Here is a 12,059-nt window from a genome sequence, read left to right on the forward strand (position 1 = left end):
TTTGCCTATACCAATGTCTTCAACAGTTTTACCTACTATATCTTCCAGCAGATTTCATGTTGCTGTTTTAATATTTAGATTTTTGATCCATTCTGATTTTAGCTTAGTGCAACCTGAAAGCTATGGGTCCAATTTTAATCTTCAGCATGTGCAGATCCAGTTTTTCCAGCACCATTTATTCTTCCAGTCAAAGATAAGCTGGCTTAGTGTGTCTGGAGTTGTTTCTGCATCTTCTAATCTGTTTATTGATCTTTGGTCTGTTTTTCTTTTTTGTGCCAGTACCATGCTGTTTTTATCACAATAGCTGTACAGTGTAATTTTAAGTCAGGGATTGTGATGCCCCCTGTCTTGTCTTTGTTGCCTTTGCTATTCTAGGCTTCCTCTGGTTCCAGATAAATTTTAGGATTGTTTTCTCTAATTCTGTGAGATGTGCTATTGGAATTTTGGTTGGGATTGCTTTGAATCTGTGGAACAGTTTTGGATTCATGACTGTTTTCACTATATTGGTTCTTCCTATCCAAGAGCATGGGATATCTCTCCATTTTCTAATATCCTCTTCAATCTCCTTTTTCAGAATATTGTAGTTTTCAATGTAGAAGACTTTTACATTCTTTGTTAGACTGATTCCTAGGTATTTCAGTTTGTTGGATGCTATTTGTGAAAGATTTTGTTTTCCTGATTTCTCTCCCAGTGAATTTGTTATTGTTGTATGGGAAGACTATTGATTTTTGAGTGTTGACTTTGTATCCAGTTATGCTAATTTACTTATTAAATCTGCAAATTTTTAGTGAGTTTTTGGTGTCTTCTCTGTAAGAGAAGGATACTCTGTGAGTATCCTGTCATCTGCAAATAATGATAGTCTAACTTCTTTCTTTCCTATCTTTATTCTTTTTATTTGCTTTCTTTTGTCTAATTGCTCAGTTAAAGTTTCCAGGACTGTGTTGAGTAAGAGTGGAGGCAGTGGATGTTCTTGTCTTGTTACTGATTTTAGAGAGTTTTTGGTTTTTGTCCATTTAGTATGATGTTGGTTGTTGGTTTATCATAGGTGGCTTTTTATCAGATTGAGATAAAGACCATTTATTCCAATTTTCCGTAGTTTTTTTTGTTATAAGTGGGTATTGAACTTTGTCAACAACTTTTTCTGCATCTATTGAGATAATCATATGATCTTTGGCTCTGTTAATATAGTACATTACATTTAATGATTTGTATTTGTTAAATCATCCCTGCATTCCTGGGGTGAATCCCATTTGATCATGGTATATAATCTTCTTGAAGATTTCCTACATTCTGTTTGCATTTATGTTCATTAGGGAGATTGGCCTGTAGTCTCTTTCTTAGTTGGATCCTTCTCTGGTTTTGGTATCAGAGTAACGCTTTCTTCCAGGAATGTATTTGGGAGTATTGCTTCCCTTTCAATTTCATTAAAGAGTTTGAGAAGTAGTGGTGTTAGGTCTTCTCTAAATATTTTGTATTTTGTAGAATTCCACAGTGACTCCACAGTGACCCCCAGCCCAGGGCCTGGGCTTTTCTTTGTTGATAGGTTTTTAGCTACATCTTTGATTTTATTGATTGATATTGGCTTATTTAAGAGTTTTATATCTTCTTTTTTTTATTTTTATTTATTTATTTTTTTAATTTTATTTAAGGAGAAAAGAAAAAAAAGCAGAGAAAGGGTACAAGTTATACAGATTTGCAGAAAAAAAAATGAACAGTAGGAAATCACTAGTTAATGGATTACATATTGTCATCTTAGAAATAATTGTTCAAGTCACAAAATTAAAGCTTGTAAAGTGGACATTCCATCAATGATACTGCAAACAGTTCTGTTCAATGATCCAATAAAACTCTGTGATATCATTTTCTATCTTATACACTTAAATATACATGCAGTTATATAGTTTAGAGCACTTTCTTTTCCTCTCTTTTGTACAATTTGGCTTTCATTGCTCCTACGGTTATTACTTTTTTGGAAGAGAGTAAAACCAAATGTGACATAACAGAACAGAATCGGTCAAGTCAAAAGGGTGGACATAATAGATAATGTGAAAACATAATATAAGGTGATCCACAATGGTTACCATAATGCCTCCCGCTATCTCTAATAGAATTGCCTATATCGTTAGTTATAATACAATTGAACAAAACAGTAAAGAATAAAACCGACAAAACCAAAACATTGGAGACATTGTAGGTCTTCAAAAGTAGATAAAAGTCAACGAGAATGGGCATTATAATGAGTCTCATTATCTTCACAGCTGATGCCTAAATTTTCGAACCTGATACCATCCAGCAAAACAGAATAGGGGAACATCAGTTAAAAACCAGATGGTGAGAGTAATACAGGGCTTTAAATCAAGGTAATGGAAAGTCAAAGTGGGTTACTATAATATATCCTGCTATTTTTTTCCTTTAAACGGATAAAAATAAAAAAGTAAATAATGGAGTGGAGATTGAGATAAAAGAGGGCATAACAACGAAACAGCACAGATCAAAACATAACCATTTAAGCAGAATAGTGTTTCACCACCAGATAATCCTGACCTAAAAGTAGTTACCATATTGTCTCTTTCCTTGAAATCCTTGAGTACAACTTCGTATACTGTAGCATTAAGTATATCAAAACAATGTAAAACCATTTAAGAGAATGACAGCATTACAGAGTATTTAGAATCGACTAACAGAAAATGAACAATGGTTTCTGTATAATCTCCTTGTCTTTAAAAGGTTTTTGCTTATACTATTGTACATAATAAAATCCAGTAAGATACAACCTATTTAGACCATTGGAGACAGAAGGACAAAAGCTAGATGAGACTTCAAAACAAGATGATACTAAATCAGTATTACCTATTAAGATGTCATTTTCTCCAAAATAGCTGTTCCTATCATCCAATCTTCTCTGCCTCATTTCTGTTGAGCTCTTATTCTGTCAGTAGCTGTCAGTTTGTCTTCTTCACTTTGTTCTCTGCTCCATTCGTTGTGGCCTCCACTATTTCTGGATTCTTTGTATTTTTCTTTTTTTAGAATATCCTGCAATACTCTCTGTAGAGTTGAATTGGTGGTTGCAGATTCCCCCAGTTCCTCTTTATCCTGGAAGCACCTTGTTTTTCCATCAATTTCCAGGGACAGTTGTGCAGGATATCTCAATCTTGGCTGGAGATTATTATCTTTCAAAGCTTGAATTATTTCCCCCCATGCTCTTCGTGATTTGATGGTTTGTGCAGAGAAATCTGCTGTAATTCTGATGGGTGCTCCCTTGTAAGTGGTCTGTTTCTTGTCTCTGACAGCTTTTAATATTCTGTTCTTGTATTGAATTTCTGGAATTTTTATTATTATATGCCTGGGTGTTGCTCTGTTTGGGTTGTAGGTAGCTGGGGTCCTGTATGCCTCATACATCTGAGTATCTTTACCTTTTGCTAAATTAGGAAAATTCTCCTGGATTATTTCTGTGAGTAGCTTTTGTAGTTCATTTGTTTGTGTCCCTACTTCTTCTTTTATGTTCTTAATCCTTAAGTTATGGCTCCTCTTATCATCTTCTTGTCTTTGTATTATTGCTGTTTGTTTCTTTGTTATTTTTAAGAAGTTTTTCATTTCATTCTCCCATATTACAATTCTGCCCTCCAGTTCAGATAGTCTGTCCTTAGTTTCTTTCAAGCTGTTATGCCAGTCTTTGATAGACTTCTTAGTTTCTTGGTAGTCCCTTTGAACATGCTTCACGTATTCTATGCTTTCCCTGTTTTCTCCATCAAACAATTCTCCCCTCTCTTTCTGTTCTTCCATTCCACCATCTGTTTTTTCTTGGGTGGTGCTTAGCATTTCTCTAACTATTTTGCATACTTCTAGCTTCAGGTCGTTGATAACTTCATTCCTGAATTGGTCTATGAGGCTCTCTATATGGCGCTTTATGTCTATTGGTGCGGTGTCCGCTATTGCCTGTTTCTCAGAATTGGGGGCCGAGGAGCCTTTCTTGTTGCTGCCTCTTCCCATATTCCCTGTTCCTTATATATGCAAGCTTATATGAGAGGCCCAGCTTCTCTCCCTGTCAGCCACAGCCTGATCGAATTGCGCCGGTTAGGTGTTCCCACTCACCGCTGCGCACCAGGCAGCCTACACGGGGCCCGCCCCTCCCGGCCTCCGTCGGGCTCTGGGATCTGGGTTGGGCCAGCCTACGGGGTCCGCCAGCAGCGTCACGCAGGCCAGGCACTTTTCACCAATCCCGCCCGAGAGGGGAATGTGTGGCTGGAGTCGCCACCACGTCCTGCTCCCGCAGGACTGCTCGGGCCCAGAAAGTCCGCTGGAGTCAAACTGTGGTGGAGTGTCAGTTTTTCTCACTTACCTCGCCACAAGTCAGAACATGCCTCCCTGCCTGTCCTGTTTTCGACTCCGTTCACAGACTCCCGTTCTCAGAGTTTCCGTGTGTCTCTCTCCTTGCTGAGCTGATGTAGAGGCAGCCAGCCACCGCGCAGCAGGAAACCCAAATCGCGGCTTCCAATGGCGCGGGGTCCAGCAGAGGCTTTTCTGTTCCTGTTTTAGCACCAGGACTGCATTCCAAGTTGGTTTCTCTCAGCCGAGTTCGTTCCTGAGTCAGCAGAGCATAACTCCACCTGCTTATGTCTCTTTAGTCCGCACCATACCTGGCTTCTGAGCCTAGTTTTTCAGAGAGCCTCCGGTAGTTGCTGTTATCTGTCCGCCATGTTCTCCCAGAAGAGAGTTTTATATCTTCTTGATTCAGCTTTGGTAATTCATATGTATCTAGGAATCTGTCCATTTCTTCTGCATTTTTCATCTTGTTAGAATACAACTTTTCAAAGATGAACTTCTGAATTTGTAGAGTCTTGTAATTTAACACTTTTTATTCCTAATTGCATTTATTTTAGTCTTTTCTTTCTTTTTTTAGGAAAAGGTTGGTTAAGGGTTTGCCAATGTTATTTAATCTTTCAAAGAACCAACTCTTTGATTCATTGATTCTCTGTATTTTTTTTAGTGTCCAAAGCATTCATTTCTGCTCTGATCTTTATAGACTTTTAAAATTATTATTTTTTGCTATACTGAGAATTGAACCCATGGCCTTTGTACTGAGCTACATCCCCACTCAGTATTTATACATTAACTTTTAAAAGTATTTTACAATTTATTTATTACTTTTTAAAATTTTGGACAAGGTCTCACACACTAACTTGCTGCATAGACTGGGTTTAACTCATGATCCTCCTGCCTCAGCCTTCCAGAGTAATGGGATTATGGGTGTGAATCAGCATGCCCTGTTTAGTAATATATTTTGATTACCACCAGTAAGTGCAGAGCCGGGATCTGAACCCAAGGCTTTCAGCTCTTTCCACAAAAGGTTTTAATTTTCAAAATAGTAGAGAAATAAGAGTTTTTATAGAAGCGAACACCAAGCTGGGACCATCAGATTGAAAACCGTCCTACACATAATTAGTGAAAGGGGGAATAGCAGCCCACATGTTCCGTAGGTGGTAGGTGGCGGTAGCCATCTCCATCTCCTCTCCTCCTGGGACAGTCCTGTGGCCTGGCGAAGGTGCTGTCCGAGGTCACCTTGAGGAACCACCTCACACTTCTGCAACCTTTGCAGGCGCTGGGGTTTATGCACGTGCCAGATTCCTTGCTCTTCGGTTCCCGTCGTCTAAGCAGTCCCTTTCTGCAGGGACAGAGCTACAAATCACTTCCTGGCCATCTGTGTTTGGTGCCCGTGGACACCACGTTGGCCTTCATCACGTCTGTCAGGCCTGCGCCTTGGACCCCCTTCCTCTCCGGGTCCCAGGAAGTCCCCACCTCCTGCGTCGCCGCCTTCCCACCTAACGTCCTGCCCCCTGGCGGAGCCCCCGCTGTCCTCCTGCCTTCCCCACCGTGGATGCCCCTCCGCGGCTGGATGTCCTCGCTCCAGCTTTGCACCCGGCAGCGGCTCCCCGCAGACCCGGCCTCTCGGAGCTTCGTGTGGTCCCGCGTGAGCTTTCTGCGCCCTGGTCCCGGGTCAGACATTCACTGCTGTGTGACACATCGCTGCAAAGCTTTAAATAGCTAAAATAACAAAAATTTTTCTCCTTACTATTCAGGAGGCCGGAAGTCCTGGAGTGAGGTGTCTGCAGGGCCTGAGCCTCCTGGACCTCCCGGGAGCGTCTACCGCGCCTTTCCCTTAGCTGCAGTGGCTGCGGGGCGCGGTTGCTTAGCTGTAGATGCACAGCGTCCATCTCTGCTTCCACCATTACGTGGCTTCTTCCCGGTGTCTCTGCACCCCTGTCCCCAGCGCACCTTCCCCTTTGTCATGTGAAGAAATCAGCAGAGTAAGGGTTACTCAAATCCACTGCGACCTCATTGTAACTAGTTAAGTCTGCAAGACTTAGTTCCAAATAAGGTCACATTTTGGGATTTGGTTAAGTGTGAATTTAGGAGAGAAGCTTTGTAAACCAGTTCATGGATTGTCTGGTAAATTGCTTCCTGCATCTGCCAAGAATGTGGGATCTGCTCCCTGTGGTGATACTCTGACACCTCTTTCTCCATACATTCACACGCATGCACACGTGCACACACACACTGCACACGCAGGGCTTCCCTGTCCCTTTCCCTGCTCTACATTCTGAGCTGGCAGAGAGTGGCCTGAACTGTCTCAAATGTCTGTATTGCATGTGTCCCCTGAGGAGGTCAAAGTTGCCCCTGGCTGAGAACCATTGGTTTAACAGTCTCTTTGTGGCCAGGCCTGGGATAATTGCAGTCTTCTTTTTCCACTGTGGTTTATGACTTCACCCTCAAGTCTTTTCCAGGGATTGAATTGTGACCTAAATAAACCACCTTCCAGCGATCCCCCAAGAGGCTAGAAGATACTGTGTCCTCCTTAGTACACTAAAGCTCTGGACCAGAGCACCAAGGAGTGCTGGACACTGGAGGAGGAGCCTGGGCTTTCCTGTCTTCCAGTGGTCCGGGGTTGCAAGCTATAAGATGTAGAGAAAGTCACAGCTGGCTTGGCACAGAGTGCTGGGCCCGGCTCCCACATCCTCTGTTCTCCTGCAGCTGAAACCTCAGAGCTGGAAGGCATTTGAGAGGGCCTCTTCCTGGTTCCAGAAGCAAACCGTGGGCAGCCTCTTTCTGAGCTGCTGTTGAAATGAAAAGTCTTTGGAGGATGCACCCCGTACACAGTATAAGTGGTTGCATAACCAGGGTTCCAAAACTTGGTGGCTCAAAACAAAATTTTTTTTTTTTTTTTTTTTTTTTTTTTTTGTGGAACCAGGGATCAAACTCATCATGACTTTGTGCTTGCCAGGCAGGCACTTACTCTGCTGAGCTAAATCCCCAGCCCTAAAAATATATACCGACAGTTGCTCCTTTCTGTGGTTGGGAATTTGGGAGCAAGCTCATGGGGTGGATCTGGCTTGGGGCCTTGTGACTTACAGTCAGGTGTAGGCCAGGGCTTTTGAGTATGTGACTGTGGTCAAGAATCTTCTCTAGGGGCTGGGGATTTGGCTCAGTGGCATAAGCACCTGCCTTGCAAGCAGGCGGTCGTGAGTTCGATCCCCAGTACTGATAAAAAGAGAGGAAAAAAAAAAAAAAGAATCTTCTCTAAGCCTCAGCTTCCTCATCTGTAGAGGTAATGATAGAAACTACTTCCTAGGGCTGTTATGAGAGTCAGTCAACAAATTCTTCCATGCGGAGGCTTCCAATTGTCCACCCCAGGGTCAGTTTCCCATTCTCTCTTTGAAACAGACGCTCCAATATTTGGGTGTAAAGACAGCTACCTGGAATAAAAGCTTATGTTTTCTTTCTTTCTTTCTTTCTTTCTTTCTTTCTTTCTTTCTTTCTTCTTTCTTTCTTCTTTCTTTCTCATTTATTTTAAGCAGCAGTTCTGTTGAACACAAATAGTAGATGTGTTGTGTAGCAGCTTTTCAGGAAATTGCCCTTTAAAACAATGATATCTCCATTTGGTCATTGTATTTGCTGCCATCTCCTGGTTGCTTCTTGGAATTTAAATGTGGTTTGTGGGGCTGGGTTTGTTATGTTGTGCCCTGAGGAAAAGCACTGCATCTTTAGGATGGCTGATGGATTGTGTCTTGTTTAAGCAACTGTTATTTAGGGTTTTTCTGACCCATGCAGCTGATCTGGGCATCCTACCTTATCAGCTGCTTGGCAAGTCCCCCCTTAGCATAGTCAGGAGGTACCAAGGCATTCGCATGTTGATTACCAAGGCTGCAGCCAGGTGGGCCAACCCAACTTCATGTGTTGCCATGCAAATCAGGCTGGTGGTTCCCAGAGCTGAAGAATGAAATCATGGACAAAGGTGACAGGTAAGAAAGGAAGCTCCTAAGAGAGGTCCTGAAACAGACTCCAGAGTGGGCACTAGGATGGGCTCTGTCTAGGGTCTTCTGTGGATAAGTGGAGTGTGGGAATCTTATCACAGGTACCCCTGTGGGTTTACAATAACCAGTTAGGGTTCAGGCTTTCTAATGTAGAGTTTAAAGGAAAACCAGTTACTCATTATGCTTAAATTCCTTGAAACCCAGCTTGGATGTAGGGAAGAGATATTCACTTGGTGCATTTCACTCCACTTAAGAAATCCCTTTCTGGGGTCAGAGTCCTAACAGCTTGTCCTGCTTCCTGTAATTTCCCCTCCTCTGAAGAGGCGGGCTTAACCTATGGAATTTGCGCATGGACTGTCTGTCTCTAAGATAACCCGTAGAGAAGCAGCGTGGGACGGAGGACAAGTGCCTGACCCATCTTTCTCCAGTCTGCTGGAGGGGCTGTGGCTTAGCCAGGGCTCTCTGCCCCTCCCCCTTGCTTTCCTTTGCTCCCCTCGTACCCTAATGGACTGGGACAGTTTGCTGTAGTGCCTGGCTGTCTAGCATTGTCCTCCCTGGCTATCCCACCACTATTTTCATTCCAACATGAAGTTGCATCCCTTCTTCACCTCCAGCATTGTGGATGGTACAATTGCATTTTTGAGACTGGAGAGGGCATCCTGAGTGGCTAAGGTCCGGAAGAAAGGGGCTGGGCCCTTTATTTGCATATCCAACATTCACAGCAAGCCTTCTAGAAGATTCCCTGATTTCAGCACTCACCCTCACTGAAGCATGCTTGCAAGCTGCTACTTTAGTGGCTCTTTCTAGGTACTCTTTTTGATCTGGGGGGGCTTCCTCCCGGGTACTGCCAGGTTCCTATTCCCCAGACCCTGCTACAGTAAAGGCTCACTGGTACTCCTGCAAACCTGCTCCTGGCTCACTTCTTGGGCAGTGTGGACTGAGTGGATGGTATACAAAGAAAGACAAACACTCAGAGTTATTAACACCAAAGAGTCTCAGAGACCAGCAGCCAAGTGAAGACCAAAAACCAAAATGAGCGGCTGGTAGAACTGACCTGTGCTGACCAGCACGTGTTGGCTGTTGTGTCAAATGTTGATACTCAGAGTTACCCGGTGTTATATGGTGACATCACACTGCTAGCAAAGCTGCCCTTGGCCGATTCACGATTTCCATCTGAAACAAGCCGAAGAGCCCTAGGCTGTCGGCAACACTCCGGCTAGTCAGAAATCTTGGTTAATTAGGAAGGACAAAGCAAAGGGAGGAGGAGTCAGTGACCATGGTAGCTTCTCTACCTTGCTTTTACCTTCTCGAGAGCTCTGTGACCTGTATGGCTAGAGTTAAGCCTTAACCCCGTGGAGGTGTGGCTTTTCTCTTGTAAGGCTGACTGCTCTGGCTGGCTCCGTCTTAGGTCCTGCCCTTGCTAGCCAGCTAAAGGACCTTATAATGACCTGAATGTGGGGAGGGTACAGAGCTGGTGAGGATGGTGCGACAGCAGAGAGAGAGCCCTGGGGCCAGGAGACCTGGGTCATAACTTCAACTCTTCTCTCTCAGCCTCCATTTTACTTTCTATAATAGACACAGACCAGACTTTTCAAGCTTTGTATAGAAGGTAGGTGGGAGCCGATATATAAATCAGAGCACAGCAGAACTTCATATCCACCCAGTCCTTTCGGTTCTGCCTCCAACCTGCCCTGGGGCAACTCCCAAACTTTCAGAGGAGCATAATTTGAAAAAAATACAGAGCTGACTGAATCCCTAGAATCTGGCCTATGGAAATAGATTAAAGCTCTTGCGGCTGGGCCAGGAAACATGCTTGGGTTCTCTAGAAGGAGCAGCACTCTCTGGGGTAGAGAGTGGCCAGCCCCTTGCATCCCGGGTTCCTGAGCCCTGGGCTGTGTGTGCGCTGAGTACCTCGTGCTTCAGCCCACAATGAAGGGAGCCCAGCAGTGGTGACCAGGGGCCACAGCACCATCCTTGTGAGGTGCTGCCTACCTGCGACCTCCCATCTGCTGGAAATCAGCGAATATCATCATAAAACAGGAGTGTGTGAACTTCATTTTGCTGGCCCTGTAAGATTGAAAACGTCAACTGCTTCCAGTCAGCCAAGCCATTGGTGAGGCAGCTGTGTTGTGGCTTAAGAAATGGGTACAAAACATCAACCCATTATTTGAGAAGTACTCATTACAGACTTTGCTGCAAATTGGGAACATTACCTTGGTTATTGCTTGTCGTTGGAGTCAGTAACAGTGCAATTCATAGGGTTGTGTGAGGATGAGCTGAAGTCATGCATAAGCTTTCAGGGGACGGAGAATAGTTACCATTTTTTCCTTTCCTTTCTCCCCATATATTTCCCTATGCCCCTTCTCCTCCTTTTTCTTGCTGCACTGGCGATGGAACCCAGGGCCTTGTTCCTGCTAGGCAAGTACCATATCCTTGAATTACATTCCCAGCCCTAGTATTTGTCTTACTGAGTATTGAGAACTCTGGCTCATTCCCATTTCAGTGATGTGATTTTGAGCCTTTTGATTTACTTCTCTGCCAATGTTTGCAAATATGGCAGCTGAAAATAGTGATATCTGAGATTTCCTATAGCTGCTTCAAAATCATGGGAAATCTACTAAGAGCAGAGGCCAGGCATGGTGGCACACACTTGTAAGCCTAGCACTCAAGAGGCTGAGACAGGAGGATCATTGTGAGTTTGAGGCCAGCCTAGACTACAAAATGAGTTCAAGACCAGCCTGAACTGCAGCAATGGTTCTCAAAAAACAAAACAAAACAAACAAACAAACAAACAAACAAACAAAAACAGCAGACAGCATAGTGCTTGGTATGGAAGAGGGGTGGGATAATGAAATCCAAAATGAGGCAGTGATGTAATTGTCATTACACAGCTGGCCCGGATCCATGATTCTGACACGAGTCCCACCCTTCCTCGTAAACTCTATGACCAGAGGTCTCGGTAGGGCTCACAGCTGTATTCCCAAAGGTTGGATTAGTGCCTGGCACAAACTAGGCACTTGGAGACTCCAGGGGGTAATTAGATTTTGGTGACTAGCCCAATAGCCCCTGGTTTAAGACTTCCTTATTTAATTTTTGCTTTAAAGTTGGGCTACTGTGTATCCCAAAGGAGGCTCCCTTAACCCAATCAAAGTCCCAGATTACTTAACTAAGCATCTCTTTTTCATCATGGGTTTGAGGGAAGAATAATTTCTCATGAAGAGAATGCAACAAGTGAAAGAACACCTCTCAACTGTGATGCCAAGCACAGCCTGGCACACAGGGGCCGAGCAGCTCGTGCTCCTAGAGGGAGGCCCGTGGAGCCGCCTCTGGGGAAACCCTACCCCAGACAGATTTCTGTCAGTGCCCTTTCGGCCAGTCTGTGCTTCCTGCTGACAAAGCATAGCGAAGTAGAATGTCTGTCCAGTTCCCTGCCTTTTCTTCCATCCAAAGAGCACTTAGATACCAGGCAATATTCCTAGTCTGGAGACCAGCACGGTGCACTGCGATGCCACACTGCCACCAGGCACAGCGGCCACGGAACACTTGCAGTGTGGCTGGTGAGGCTGAAGATTGGAGTCTTTAATGTAATTTTAATTAAATAGAGCACTGCGGAGCTTCAGAGCACTGCGGGGTAGGACAGTGGCAGGCGGAGCATCACTGAGAAGGGATAGATGTCTAGGGGCCTCATGACAGGGTCTAAGACCCTAGAAGTCTTAGCCTTTTTTGGGGGGCTGGACTAGAGAAATAGCT

This window comes from Cavia porcellus, unplaced genomic scaffold (assembly GCF_034190915.1).
Source record: "Cavia porcellus strain 051 isolate PalLab524CR breed Dunkin Hartley unplaced genomic scaffold, mCavPor4.1 scaffold_1, whole genome shotgun sequence".
Taxonomy (NCBI): Eukaryota; Metazoa; Chordata; class Mammalia; order Rodentia; family Caviidae; genus Cavia; species Cavia porcellus.